Source organism: Seriola lalandi, unplaced genomic scaffold, assembly GCF_002814215.2.
Source record: "Seriola lalandi dorsalis isolate HSWRI2012SDOR001 ecotype SW California unplaced genomic scaffold, Sedor1 jcf7180002054487, whole genome shotgun sequence".
NCBI classification, from domain to species: Eukaryota; Metazoa; Chordata; class Actinopteri; order Carangiformes; family Carangidae; genus Seriola; species Seriola lalandi.
In genome coordinates this window covers 1,289,463-1,301,992 of record NW_019525040.1, presented here as the reverse complement: position 1 = coordinate 1,301,992, position 12,530 = coordinate 1,289,463, and the positions used below count along the sequence as shown (strand labels likewise).

Sequence of the window (12,530 nt, the reverse complement as noted above, 5' to 3'; positions counted from 1 at the left end):
AAGTGTTTACTTCTCTGCTTGATTTGCCTTTGTCATCTGATAATCAGTAATGAAAGACGTCCACAATAAAAATAAAAAAAAAAACAATCAATATCCTCACATTTTTTTTCACAAAACTTAAGTAACTAACCCAACTGAAGCTGAGGAAGCACCTGCCCCGATGGTAGATAACGATGAGAATCCTACATGGGGTGTTTACATGCTATGGTATTTGGGCTTATCAATAAGGGATTATCTATCCAAGATAAGGGGTTATCTAGGTTTCTGATTCCAAAACATAATGTAAGGGGAATACTGATGTCCAGGGTCCAGTCAATACAAAAGTACTAAAGATTTAAAATGTCTGTGTTTTAAGTGTCAAACCTGAAAAACACTGAGCAATCCGGTGACCTTTTATTTATGAAAAGGCCTTTGATATCAGAGGAAAGGGAGAAAGTCATCACTTTGTACAATCTGCAAATGAAGAAAATGCCTGTCGTCTGGCAGGGCGGCTTCTCTATGTTACTCATGTTAAGTACACATCTCAATGAGACACCTTGAAACCAAAGCTGTGTCTTAAAACACATGAGGTTCGCTCAAAAACAACACATGCCCACACTAAAGCTGCAGAGATGCATTTCTTCACTGACATCTTCAGCTTCAGACTCAAGTATACTCTATACAGAGCATAGCCCTCATTAAAACTGGACTTAAATCCTGATTTGCCATGCATCCTCAGTCACACATACTCACTGCATTAATGCAAGAGCGCACTGCAAAATGATCAGATATCTAGGCAGCTAGGTTACAACAAAGCAGCTGACTGTTGCTATGGCTCATGTAGATGACGAGAAGAGAGGAGTTAAGGTGGTGGTTGGTACGGAGTCAGACAACAAAAGGAAAAGACATGCCCATTTCCATGAATGGATGTGTGTGTGTGTGTGTGTGTGTGTGTGTGTGTGTGTGTGTGTGTGTGTGTGTGTGTGTGTGGTGGAGATAGAAGACAACCTCTGCTACTTCTCAATCGGGGCTGATAAGGTAGAAGGGGCCGGGCTGATTACAAGAATTGATAGGGGACAGTAACTGCTTTGACTTCCTGGCCTAATTAACACAAGCATTATTTAGGTGCTGCACAAGGAGGAAGAAGAGGGGGAGAAAGAGACACTGCAGAGGACTGCAGCTCAGGGCCACGCCTGTTCTCCACTCTGACAGTCAGTTTACACCACCAGGCTTTCTCGTCCTGACTTCTGTCTCATTTCTATTCTAACAAGCCATCTGATCCACAAGCACAAGAGGAAGTCAAATGGATTCAATAGTAACGGGTGCACATACTGTATTTCTCTTCTCTCACACACACACACACACACACACACACACACAAACACCTCCCTCTACTCTATGTATATCTTATAAGTGAAATTCCACCCACAGATGCTGTTAAATATCGATCAGTGATAACAAAGGTGCAGTCATCATGCAGCACTACATCCTGCATCTCAGCCTTCAGCCTCCAGCAAATCGTGGTTCTGCTACGCAACTTGGGATTTGGGGAATTGATAATTATTTTGTTATTGTTTTCCAAGAGGAGAGCAGACATTTACTGTATGCAAGGCCTTATAAGAGAGGCTTCCTAGATCCACACCCTTTACTCTGTTGAGTCCTGTTGATTCTTTGGGAACAGAATCAATTTTTTCTGGGCAATATCCTAAACTAGCTTGTTTTTGTAGGACTCTTATGCAGTGACACCAGATTTTGCTCCCCATTCATCTCTATGAAGAGTGGGGAGAAACACAGATTTAAATCTGATTGAATTTAAACATACAAATCCCGAGACTCCTGGGGTTCACTCATTCAGGAAACACTGATTGCTTATATCCTTCTTTTTTAACAGCATGGTGAAATAATACCCAACAAGTAGAATCAAAAAAAGAATGCTACTTTGCTGCAGTGAGTGCAACACCAGTGACGGAGGTAATGACAGGAAAATGTTTAACAACATGTATGCTGTTGTTAAGCCGCTAACCATTTTAACTCACCATGGCAGCAGTTTCTACTCCCCCATCCAACACTCCAGAGCCTTTGTAGGCCCACATGATGTGGACAAGCCGGTTACTTAAAGTCATACACTCAAAATCTGTCACAAGGATTGAACACTCACACCTTGTATACTTGAAAGGTGGCTGTAAAACAAGTATCACAGCATCCAAAGAAATCTTTCTAAACCACCGCAGAACAATTCTCTTCTCTGCTGTCTATCTGTATGCTCACTGTGCCCTAAACACAAAAAATATGGCTATATACACAGCTACAAACACAATACTCATTAACAAACCTGTAAGGCATGTGTGTATTGGTTTGCTCATGTTAAAGCACCCACCTCCTGCTCTCTCGCCAGGAGAACTGCTGCACTTCCTAAACAAAATGGAGAGTGTGGTTGTCACACTAGACAATGACTAAGCAAAGATGGCAACCTTAATGATTATTTCAGTAGGATAAATAAATAAATAAACAAAGATATGCCCTATATCCTTTCTTGGTACACTGCCATCTAAATTTATACAAAAGTAAAATGAGATATAGGTGTGTTTCCTTAAATGTGAGGAACAAAAACTTAAATCCAAATCAAGTCTTGGTTGATGTGGCTATAAACAACTGAATCATCAATCAATCCTCACACCCTCATACCTTCGTCTCACGGCTGCAGGACAGTGCTGTCTGACTGAAGGCTATTGATTGGGACGCACAGGAAGGGTGCACAGCTCTATTAAAATGAGAGCAGGCACAAGGCCACAGGGGAAAGACGAGGGAACTAATAACACACAGTATCTATCATAGAACAGTCTCCTTACTGAGTAGTTTGAGAGATTAAACAAAAAAGGACCAATGGAGAAAAGATACAGGAAGGGGAGGAAGGCAATAAGGGCTGCAGGACAAAGAGAACTGTACAATAGGAGGAGGAGGAAGAGCATAAACAAACAATATGAAATCAGAGGGGAAAAGATGCGGTCACAAAGAGGCTGAGAAGATGGAGAAATAGAGTAGGACATTTAGGATGGGATGAAGGATACTCAAGGGAGTCAATCATGAAGATGAACAAAATAGATGGAAAAAGTGAGAGGAAAAGTGCGCAGGGGAGGAGGGTACAGGGAGAGGTAGACAGCATGTGACGGGGAGGAAATGAAGATGAGCAGTGCACAAGGCACAGAGGAGACGACAGGCAGCCCAAAAAGTGGGAGATTGAGACAGATCCCAGGAGAGAGAGATCGAGAGAGTGAGGAAACGAAGCAAAAGCAAGAGCCAGAAATAGACAAGAGCGCAGCAAACACAGCAGATAGTGAGACAGAAAAAGGAGGGGAAGTTAGAAGGGGTAGAGAGAGAGCAGACAGTCTCCCCACTGGGCAGGGCCAACACTGCAGAGGAAAAAGGGAGGATGAGAGGATGAGGGAGGGAGGGAGGGAGAGAGAGAGAGAGAAGAGATGGGAGGAAAGATGGCTGGTGGGATGGGTGCAGGCTCCAGCAGCTAAGCAAGTCACTTCAGAGTCCATCTATTCCCGTGTGTGTGTGTGTGTGTGTGTGTGTGTGTGTGTGTGTGTGTGTGTGTGTGTGTGTGTGTGGTCTATACAGAGAGAGAAATAAAGGATCATATGGGATCCATTATCTCAGGGCAGGAGCTGGACGACATCAGTTAGGCGGAGTTGGTTTACAGGATGGGTTGGGAGAGGATGAAAGACGAAACAGGGTAAAAGAGAAATAAGAGAAGGTTTGAGGTGAACACAGCAGTGATGGAGAGAGGGTAGGATGGAGGAAAAGGTGGAGCTGGCGGGGGAGGAAGACGAAGGAGCAGGGAAGCAGGGGGAGGGGAGATGGAGCAGGGAGGGGGAGTGAAAGGACAGGGAAAAGGGAAGACTGAGGTTAAGGGAGGAGCACATTAGGGAGGGGAAAAGATGAGGGTTGAAAAGGAGGAGAGAAATGTTTTGTTGTGTCCCAGTCATATCAGATTTACAGGAAATACAAACTGCTGACATCATCCTCCAAGTGGTAATTACAAGTGATACATGTGGGAATGCATTAGCAGGGTTGGATTGTCCAACATGGTGTCACAGATGTGTGTCACACAACACAGGTAGACAACACGGAAAAAAGCCCACTGTCAACAACCTAAAAATAACAATCAGCTATATTTAATGATTTTAAAAGTAACTTATCACAATACCTTGAAACCATCACATCTTGGACATGGTTACTTTAATGACATGTGAAGGAGGAGGTTTTTAGATGCAGAATGCTATACCATTAATCTATTCTTTTTTTAGGAAGGACATGAACACACCGCTTAACGGTTGAAGACTTAAAGTTGTGTGAAAAATGGATGGAAGGAGACGAAAAGTGATATGACAGAAAGGACGGGGGAAGAATGGGGATTAAAGAAGGAAGAAGGTGATGGTAATGTGATAGAAGAGGAGGGATAGAGAAAAATTGGACTGGATTGCTGAGAAGGGAAGGAGGATAACGGAAAAAGAGGATAAATGTGGTGGCAAGTGCACAGAGAGTACGTCAGGTTCACACCTTGTCCCATTTCTCACTTGGACAACAAGTTAGTTTCAGTATAAAAGCCTTGAGCCCCAAGAGAGAAGGCTAACAGGCTAAAAAACGTATTTCATCTCCCCTCTTTCTGCTATTGCGCCTCTTCCTTCACCTGCTGAGCAGGCTCATCATCTCATCTCAGGGTGACATCCTCTGTCACACTGGCTCATTGTCTGATGACAGGAACACAATCTCAACTTCCTGAGAGGACACTGAAGTATAAGACAACGAGGAATATGACGACATAGGTGCAGCGTCACCCTCAAATTTAGCAGCTATAGAGTTTGCTGTCTGTTAGAGAAGCAGAGGCGAAGAACTGGGCAATGTAAATCTAAATAAAAAGAATAAAAATCTAAATATGCAAAAAAAAAGCATATCAAATGTAAAGCGAAGGTTAAAGCAACCAGTACATTAATGATGGTCCATCAATAACATGTGAACTGAAACAATCAGAACTGTTTCACTTTGTCTTTTCTTGCTAGCCAACTTTCTCACACAATTCGATCTAGACAGCAGGTCAGCTCAATAACATGATTTAAAGTCAATAACAAACCAAAAAATGCTTCATTATTTATTATACAGAGAAAAAAAACAAACCGTGAAACACTTGCAGTTTGAATAAATGTTGTTCACCAGGTGCAGCGCTGCTGTAGAGCCGTTATTCTTGTTTTTAGAGGAAGCATGTAGTAATAACTCAATGGCTGGTGACAAAACCTGATGCCCATCGCCTGTGGAGGGTGTACATTTGGCAGTTTGTGTGTGTGTTTGTGTGTGTGTGTGTGTGTGTGTGTGTGTGTGTGTGTGTGTGTGTGTGTGTGTGTGTTCCTGGGCCTGCCTGGCACCTGCTCAAAACCATAACTAAGGCTCTGGCGCACCAAAGCGCTGTTGGGCGGGCCTTGGATACGGCGTGATGTCCCAGATTACACCAACGTCTGCCAGCCTACCTTGAGCACCTGCAGACGGCTCCTGAGCAAACACTGAAGGATGCATCAACAATCATAAGCTCATCTGAGGGTGTCAATGTTGCAAATTTGGAGCAGAATGTGCAGTTTGAAATATCCAGTGCAGACTGTCAGGCACATCATCAGCTTCAAAAGCCATATTCCAACAAATTCCACGAAAAGCACCTTAGTGTATCATCATTTCTAATCAAATGCAATGTGGCAGGTTAACACAAGCACACACAAGATCAGTACGATTATTTGAAAAATAAAAGTGTTGATATTGAATCTGACAGGATAAATACTTTGGTGGCTGAGTTAATTAGCACGTGTAGACTAAATAAACAGAAATCACTAATGTAATTACTCTAGTCTGATCAGTGGGGAACTGCTGTAGCCACTTCACACCATACACAAAACATGAATCTATAACTTGATCAGGGTGAGAATATATGACTGGAGTCAGAAGGTATTTCAGTTTAGTCTTTGTAATATTATTCTTAAAAAGACACTTCTTTGGGTCAAACTCCATGCCTCCAACTGTGTGGCAGAAGAATCAGTAATTCTACAAAAACAAATTTTGGCCTTGTGTGTTAGAAGCATTTTAGCAGTAAGATGATCTCTTTCCAAGTGCTTAGTAATCTTGCAGCTAAAATGCTTTTGGAAGAGCCGAGGGCTGGGGAGGAGTGAAAACCATTTCTGTGATCATAATCTGAAGATGCATGGTAGCAGAGGATGCTGAAAGAAATCTGTGTAGTGAAGCGACTTGAATGTAATTCAGCAGACAACCCTTGTAGGACAGAAATGTTTCTATTCTGTAGGTCAATGAGGCTGTGACCAGACATCTGCAGTTGGATGGACATGTGTAGGGGGCAGGACCAAGCTGACAGATGGGAGTCACCCTGCCGTCAGAGCATCAAGCACCTGCAGTGCTCTTTCTCTCTCTCTTCCTACCACTTGTATTTAATTTAGAGTTTCCAAAATATTATCAACAGGGAACCTTGAAGTCAGGAAATGTGACTGACTGCCTTTGCAAACAATGCGCAGTGCAGAATGACCATTTTCACTTTTACAGAAGCAATAAATGTAGAACTGTTTGACTTCACAAAGATTTTCCCCCAGTGGAAATAAAGCCAAGCGCCAAAGAGATTGATAGGTGAAATATGACATCATGCATTTCCATGCTAAGGTTACAGGGGGGAGGGTGTAGGAGTCATACAACAACACATATAAACCTTCTGCAACGTCACCTTTTTAAAGAACCTCATCTTTTCTTTGGCTATATGCTGTACTGTGTCTGGTCTACTGAGCTGTACAGAAAAGCTTCCCTCACTCTGGTTGCTTTTAAAACCAGACTGGTTGAGCAGGTGGTGTCTCTAAAACCAAAATAGGGGCTATCAGCACTTTGGCTGGACCTCAACAGCAGGGCCAGCCCTATAATCGCGAATGTAACTGACTGAGTGATTGATTCCACCATTGGTCAGCCAAATGCCACGAGACAGAGTTGGAGGTTCCCCATTGGCTGTTGCTCTTTCAAAAATCAATTGGCGTAAACAGTTTCTATTAGGGTGGTGTTTTACAGCCTTCAGTGTTGCCAACACGTGAACCCTAACCTAACCCTTTGAAGTTAACAGTTCGGTTCACTGAGACCGCCTCTGCTTAACCTGTGCACTGTGAACATAAAGCCATTGTATTTTATCCCTGCCATAGACAGATCAAATGTTATTGCACTTGGATGCTTGAAAAAACATATAGAAGGAACCATAGCTGCTTGTAACGGCAGCAAGACTGTTGGACAAGGATGTTTGTTCCAACGAAATAATTACTGTACTTCTCCATATACAGAACAAACACATTAAACGGCAACTGTCTACTACGAACAGAAGCACCAGAGGAACTATAGTGTTAACAGAAAGAGGACTGAGGCTTCATCAGAGCTGAAGTGGACCATAAAGAGAACGGAGTTAAAACACCCTAGTGTTCTGTCACTTCTAATTTTCTCAGAGTGACAAATCACAGCACAGTCTTTATCTTTAACTTATGTGTTTGGTGATTTAGTCAGACAATGTTGTGGTTATAAAATCTGGATTTGAGCAGCAGCAGCCTGGAAATGGCTTGGAAGTTAACATGTAGTCTTACTGGGCTGCGTTACAGTCACTATTTTATACATGTTCTGTTTTCTGACAAAAGAATTAGAAAGACATGAGACAGAACTTTATTGGAAATTCAACCATATTAAAATACTGTATCTGTGAGCACAGAGAGTAGGAGAGATGCAAACAGATAAAAGGGCTGAAACCGGCTGACACCAGACAGAATGCAAATGGCCTGCGACGCGGCCCAGCCATCTACTAGGTTTTGGCCTAGTCATGTTTTTTTTCAAAACTGACAATGGGGTCAAGAATCTGCAGGCAGCCATGGGAATTAAATAAACACAAATAAAATCAGTCTGATGGTGGCAGTATTTGGGAAAGCGCAGCTTTAGTACTGTAAACTTGAGGGCACTGTAACAGGGCAGAGCAGCAAAGCTATGATTTCATCCTACGACAGCACGCCACAAGGGGCTGGGAAATTGAAATGGATTAGAGAGCAGAAGGTGGGACCTTAGCATTTCAAGGACTGAGAGTCTACACATTATCATAACAGCCATCTGGTACCAAACTGTTGCTGTTTCATTTCATTTTACTTTCTCCTTACGGTTTTGACACCCATGTAACACTTCTCATGGGTATTCAGCACCTGTTCTCCCATCTTTTCCATCCACTTTAAAGTTGTTTGTCCCTCTTCCCCTCTACTACTTGCTCTTCACCCTCTCTCTCTCTGCAGGAGAGTCAGCAGTAGTCTGTCCTGCTGCACCCTCCCTGTCATCATTATTACAACACCAGCCCCCTCCTCCACCCCTCCAGCTGCTCCACCCCAACAGTCACAGAGCTGTTGCTCCCAGGGCGTCACAGCTCACCTCGACCTCTCTTCCCCGACATCCACCTCAACAGCTCAGCAAATGAGAATTGACGCATCGTCATACCATACACACGAGTTCTTGGCAGCGTGTTGATGAGGGTTTGCGCTACCCAATGACTGATAAAGCCAGACATCTAAGGCACTTGCTGCACTGCTGCTCCCTTGGTGCGTCCCACCACTATGTACCTACTGCAGTGCACTTCTGTGCGTGGAAATTTCAAGGTTGTGCTGCAGCAACAGGGCTCTCTGCGTTTGGTAATGCTGACTGGAGACTGAAGCAGGCCCAAAAAAAGCCATTGACACAAAGCATATTGTTAAAGTCAGTATTCTGGTTTTTGATGCTTAAAGAGGGTTAAAAAAATTGCATGTTATCCTTCAAATCACAAAAGTTTTAGATTTTAATTTAAAAAATGATATTATTAGCAAAATCATTACCTTCCAAAAAATGTATAAATAAATAAATAAATAAAAGAAATCAATGAAAATGAACCTAAAACCACAAGACGGGGGAAAAAAATCAAATCGGGTGCCATGGCAACCAAAGCATTGCAATGCACAGAAATACAAAAAATCCTGGGCTACACATGATGCATGTTAAAGAACAGTTCAACACCTCTACATCAATACCTTTAGCAATCAAATGTCCTTTTAGTCTACTCATCTGATGTTGAATCTGTTCTTACCTTTTAGGCATTTCTTCACATGATCCTTGGAAGGACCTACAAAATATATCCAATAAAACATACTGCAGTTATTTAATTCATGTCTTAACTCTTTAGTAGTTCTTTTATAGTACAAGGTGGAAATTGAGATCCGTGGAGTCAAGAACAGCATTGGCCCTTCTAGTAATTTGCACCTAGTGTAAGTAGTTAAAATCAGTGAGGAAAATAATTATCTTGTTCCACAATCAATGACGATGCAGAGGCAGCGTCCTTATCTTTGTCCTTACAGGATTATGTATCTATTACCGTCTTATTAAAAACACACAGAAAGCTCCGATCAGAGCATCTGGCCTTGTGTACTTTTGCAACAGAATCATATCACTGAAGGTGACAGTTATACGGTGTCCAAAAAAAAAAAAAGGGGACAAACAGTGACTACACCATCCAATATCAGACAATAAAGCAGTATACTCCAAGAATACCAGACTGTACATACCGTGTTCCTGATTGACTTACCACTAAACCAGTTAAAGTGCAAGCAGTGCAGCTGACAATAACTGATGTATCCCTGTTCATACCTGCACTGAGATGCAGATCGAAGCCCCATCTCTCATTCTAATCAAGTTTTCGAAGGGAGAAAAAATGTGTGTTAGAGTGAAGTAGTGAGATGCACACATGTTCCCGTTTCGCGGCTTCTGGTGTAACTTCACCCTACCCATCTTTGGAGGTTGCTAATACAAACTAGGCTGAGAGTCGGTGACAAAGATTTAAGGATTCACCCAGAAAGTGACAACAGTCAACAGCTGGAGCAGCTACATTAAGCTTAATCCAAAGTGGTTAACTTGTGCAAATCTAATTTTGGAAGCAGTTCTGCAGTTAATTCACTACATACAGCCAGTGCACTGACAGTACAGTACTTTGCTCTATCTAACAACATGACACACCAACATTGTGTGTGTTGTGTGTACCTGTGCGTTTAATTATGCAACAGCTCAAAATGTACAGAAACAACAGTATAATTGTAATTTCCCTCGTGTCTCTGTACATAAAGGGGAGTCTTTAAAAGAAACTTAAATACATTGTACTTACACAGATGCTGGAGTGAGCGATATAGTTCAAAGCCTCTATCAAAGTGTGATTAGCAATATTATGTGTTGAGTACTTTTTGAAAGGTGCTATACACATAAACTTTATTATAACTCTGATTATATTGATATACATTCAATTGCTTGTACACATAACAGTGAATATGAAGGCTGTCACGTTCTTGTGTTGAAACTGTTGTAGAGGGGTGTTGTAGATGGGGATGTAGTTTATAGTGTATAGTTTGTCTACCCTTGTTGATATAAATTAAATTGCTAATGCAGCGAGCAAAGCCAGTGTGATAGCAAGGTATTTAAAATGGCCACCATTGGCCTCGATTGTTACAAAAACATTTTCAGAATCAGTGGTGAGCTACATGTTTACTGAAAAATAGGGAATAATTATTCTCTCATCTTGCCAAGGCAGTATTTCATTTCTTTAAACAGGAAGTTGCTTCTACGTAAGTAACTGCTTATTTAGCAACATTTTTCACTTAGTGAAGACTGTCATGGGATTTTACATTACAATTTTTTCACAACATATAGTATTGTGCAACACTAGCATAATTTGCACTGCCTTTTGTGTTGTTGTCCGAGTTCCTAACACAGACATCTCCAGTGGGGGTGTGTCCTGTGTTGTAGCCATGTGCTGAATTGATGTAAATGTTTTTATGGAGCCTGCAAGATGCAGATAAACTTCACCAACAGCCACATTTGGTCATGCGGCTTTTGTATCAGCTTGCCCAAAAATAATGCAATCAGGATCAGTATAGCATTATGCATCGTCTTTAAGCTGGCTACTCTGTTTAGTATAATTCTGTTTGTAATAAAACTGGTGCACATTCCAGGTTGTTATGAAAAACAAAGGTTAAACGTGTTTGTTCATGAATCACTATGGTGCCACCTCCTTCTTTAAGCAAGAAGACAAAGAAAATGAAATGAGGTAAAACGATCAAATGTTAACAGCAAAGGAACTCACTCGGCTCAATTTCCACGCAATATGACGAAGCAAGAAAGAAATTATGAATATTAAACCAATCATCTTGAATCATTTATAATTTACACCTAATGACTGCTGCTAAAGTCCTACCAACATCCCAGCTTTCTCTGTGAAAATCCAAAAAAAAAAAAAAAAAGGTTTTATTAATCTCTAGAGAAAGTGAAGCAGATTTTAAGCATCAGTTTTCTCTCCATTTATCACTCCTGAGAAAGAAAACATTTTAGCTGAGATGCCGCCTGCATAATAAATACAACTCAAAATTAGGTAGAAATATCATGTTGAAGATATGCAACTTTGCATACTGCAGGAAGTAATGATGAATAATTGATAGGATCTTCACCATGCTCTCACATCTAAGACGAAGCCATGACATGTGGTGTACACAGATACGCATACAACAAATCACATTGTTGTACACACCCAGACACCACAACAAAACTACATAAACAATACCACAGAGTGAACTCCATACACTTGCACACTAGCACACACTAGATCCTTTAGGGACACAAACTAGTAATGACACAGCATTAGCAGTCCACGTGGGGTGTAAACATTGGTGTCATTGTTTTACAGTGTCTTTGTTGTGACAAAGGTTGAATGCTGCTCTGGCCAGAACTTTACTCATTGAGTCAAGAGGACAAAGCAAGGTAACATTGGTCCCTAAAACAGGCTTCTTCTGGTCTCATCCTGTGTCTCTAAAATGAGCTTCTATGAGCTTGTTCCAGACCAGTCCTCCTCTAAACTCTGTGACCCTTTTCCACAAAGCCCAGGAGAAATCTAGAGAAGCGCTAGAGAATTTGCATGTCAGCAAGTTTCACATTTCTTCCCCAATTACAGTTACATTTATTATTCAGCTGTAGAATGAAAAACATGCTCAATGAAACGCTCAGGAACAACAATGTACAGCCAACCGTGTCTCTAAGTGGAACAAGGCATGTGATGATGGTTTTACCAGTAATTATACACTCTATACACTCTTACTTATACTATCATATGTACCTTTCATGTTTGATGTTAATTCATCAAAGTTGCCAAACTTGCACTGGCAAAACAATGGGTTTGTGACCAAAGTAAAGTGCTACATCTGTGGCCTGAGAAGCTGCGGTAATCGACATTACTTTGTTTGTGAGTCTTATATGATAATTAGATTAATATGTTCAGTTTTGGACTGTTGGTTGGACAAAACAGGGTTAGGTTGTAGGTGCCACCTAAGGCTTTGGTAATTTTCGACATTTTAACCAAATGATTAATCAATAATGAAAATAATCCTCTCTAGAAATGATAAAATAATGAAATTGGGGCAGAGTTCAGAAATTAG

General features: G+C 41.4%; 1 protein-coding gene across 1 annotated transcript in view; it reads right to left on the bottom strand.

The window, feature by feature from the left end:
* The window catches only part of ube2o (ubiquitin-conjugating enzyme E2O), a 37,551-nt gene that overhangs the window by 23,695 nt on the left and 1,326 nt on the right, over positions 1 to 12,530 (bottom strand). The gene's annotated exons all lie outside the window — the stretch shown is intronic.